The sequence below is a fragment of the Triticum dicoccoides genome, chromosome 3A, assembly GCF_002162155.2.
Source record: "Triticum dicoccoides isolate Atlit2015 ecotype Zavitan chromosome 3A, WEW_v2.0, whole genome shotgun sequence".
Classification (NCBI taxonomy): domain Eukaryota; kingdom Viridiplantae; phylum Streptophyta; class Magnoliopsida; order Poales; family Poaceae; genus Triticum; species Triticum dicoccoides.
The window spans coordinates 584,300,527-584,303,370 of record NC_041384.1 but is presented as its reverse complement, the minus strand read 5'-3'; the positions used below and the strand labels follow the sequence as shown (position 1 = coordinate 584,303,370).

General features: G+C 46.8%; 1 long non-coding RNA gene across 3 annotated transcripts; it reads right to left on the bottom strand.

Annotated features, from left to right (window-relative positions):
* Window positions 1-472: 472 nt before the first annotated feature.
* LOC119272220 lies at window positions 473-2,122 on the bottom strand. 3 transcript variants are annotated; one of them, XR_005134715.1, is made up of 5 exons: window positions 1,766-2,122; window positions 1,562-1,642; window positions 1,165-1,350; window positions 988-1,025; window positions 473-900 (listed from the first exon to the last, which is right to left on the bottom strand). It is a non-coding gene; the product is annotated as an uncharacterized LOC119272220 (long non-coding RNA). The 3 variants fall into 3 exon arrangements; XR_005134716.1 differs by having other exon boundaries at window positions 473-1,350; window positions 1,762-2,122; XR_005134714.1 differs by having other exon boundaries at window positions 473-1,350.
* Between the last annotated feature and the right edge of the window lie 722 nt (window positions 2,123-2,844).

Below are 2,844 nucleotides of genomic sequence, written 5' to 3'. Positions count from 1 at the left end.
AACACATCATTGGATAATAATATGAAGCATAAAGCACCATGTTCAAGTAGATGGTACCGCAGGTTGCAGGAGAGTGAACCGCTGTAGATAGAGGGGGGAAGGTGATGGAGATGTTGGTGAAGATGGCGGAGGTGTTGGTGTAGATTGCGGTGATGATGATGGCCCTAGCGGCGTTCCGATGCCATCAGAAGAAAGGGGGAGAGAGCCCCTCTTCTTCTTCTTCCTTGACCTTCTCCCTGGCTGGATGGGAGAAGGGTTTCCCATCTGGTCCATGGCCTCCATGGCATGGGACAGGCGAGAGCCCCTCCGAGATTGGATTTGTCTCTCTGTCTCTCTTTGTTTCTGCATTCTAGGATTCTGCCCTTTCACCATTTCTTATATATCCGGAGATCCGTAACATCGATTGGATTGAAACCTTCGCCCTGATTTTTTCTCTCCGAAAATTAGCTTTCTTGCGACCAAAGAAGAGCAGTAACCGCCTTACGGGGAGCCCACGAGGGTCAGGGGCGCACCCCCTGCCTCGTGCCCCCTCGTGCACCATCTCGCGTTGATTTTCTTCCCATATATCACAAATATTCTTCGTCTGTTTTTATTTGGTTTGGACTCCGTTTGATATGGATTTTCTACGAAACAAAAAACATACAACAAATAGGAACTGGCACTGGGCACTGGATCAATATGTTAGTCCCAAAAATAGTATAAAAAGTTACCAAAAGTATATGAAAGTTATAGAATATTGGCATGGAACAATCAAAAATTATAGATACGATGGAGACGTATCATTCATAAACAGTACCCCTTACATCTCTTGCTAGGGCATAAGATCTTGTCCCTTTTGATGAATGGGCAAATGCAAACTCTAGAAATCCAATGACTCTGTTTTCATACAGTGGTGTTGTCCTACATGTACCATTACTAGTCATTTAAACTGATCATTATATATTTATAGAAACATAAGACATTAATTATCATGATAGGTTGGTGTACCTAGTCAAGCCCATCCATCCTCTATCCATTCTTGAATCCTATTATATATCAATAAAAACTTCAACTTTGCTTAACATAAACAGATAAAAACAACACGATCTAAAATTGTATTTTGTCTCTGCACAACAATCACAATGAAAAGCACACGAATCACCGAGAGTGGCTCTAAATATTTACCTCCTCACTGCGCTGCTGAGAACAAGGAGTCAAGTTCCTGATCTGCAGGGTGGAAGATGGGGAAGGCGGCTTTGCTTGGTGGAGAATAGGGTCGAAGCTACAGTCGGGCCAGAGCTTGGGGTGAGGCTGATGGCAGTGTTGGGTGAGATGGTGGCTTGCGACCCCCAACTTGGTATCAAACAGTAGCTAACCATGCCATACATACACAGCCAGAAATACCTAATTAGTATTTGCACTAAAAAGTATGTAATAACATGGATAAATCAAGAATGTATTTGCTGACCAACAAATCATACAATTTAATTTTGATTACCACAAACCACAATGACATAATCACAAACTAGAGTGCATAACCTATATAATGCTCAAACATATGACTGAAACTTGCTGGTTATACATAGAATCGGGAGAGAACTGTTGGTCGATGCTCTGTTGTTCATCCTAGTCGCCGACTTGAACTAGAATCTGCCTCATCATGCTGCAGTCAAAGGAAACAAATTAGGAAAAGGGGGGGAGAGAGGACAGAGGCAGGGACCGAGGGCATCCACCACCGGTCACCCCCTCCTATCCGAGAGGGGTGGAGGGGTGGGGGATTACCTACCGAGCTTGAACTTCACTCGGTCTACACGTGCGTCGTTCTCCTCTCACATGCGCCACCAAAACCTAGCAAAGGGACGAGGCGAGAAGGTTCCCCCCTGGGGGTGAGGGATGAATTGTTGTAGAGGGGAGAGGCAGGTGGTGGGGCGGCGGTGGGCGGTCCTGGTGACGAGGTGGTGACGGAGTTTGGGTGAGTAGATGCGGGCGACACACGGGTGAGGAGAGGACGATGTTGCAGGGGGTGAGACGATGAGGTGCTATAGGCAGTGCCAGCGAGAGGGTGGTGGCGGCAGTGGGCAGTGGCGGCGGTAGCGCGGTGCCGGCGAGAGGCGAGATAGTGGTGGCAGCGGCAGGGTGAGAATATGCGGGCGGCGCAGATGGGAGAGGAGTGGGGAATTTCTAATTTAGGGATGCGGAAAGGGGGCCGCGTGGCTTCTTTTATCAAGATCCAATTTTTTCGCTCAAAAAAGCCCGCCTCTTTTTCAGTTTGGCGCGAACGTTTTCACTGGCCTCAGACTATTTGTCCCAAACATTTCGAAATCACTAATTAAGGAGTACTCGTTGCAATGAACACTTCACTTTCCCAGATCACGACAAGTGGCGCACATGCAGCGCGCCACTTGTCGCAACCTGGGAGTTTTCCCTTTTTTCGTAGATCCGTTTATTCAAAACGTTTTATCTCTTAAACCGTGCGTCCAAATCTTGAACCGTTTTCACCATTGGATTCCTCGCGTCGAGATCTTCAAAACTAGATCCCATGTTCATAGATTTTGATGAAAAAAAAATTCACGAAAAAACCAGACGAAAAAAACCGGGCGAAAAAACCGAACCGGGAGCACGGTTTTTTTCCCTTTCCGAAAGAGGCACGTCCGTGCCTCTCGCGAAATCACAACCGTGCCTCTCGTGAAAGCAAAACCGTGACTCTCGTGGAAGGAAAAAAACAGAAAATGCGTTTTTTCGTTTTCGAGAGGCACGACCATGACTCTCGCGAAAGCACAATCGTGTCTCTCGCGGAAGCAAAACCGTGACTCTCGTGAAAAAAAACAGAAAACGTGTGTTTTTTTCCTTTCCGAGAGGTACGGC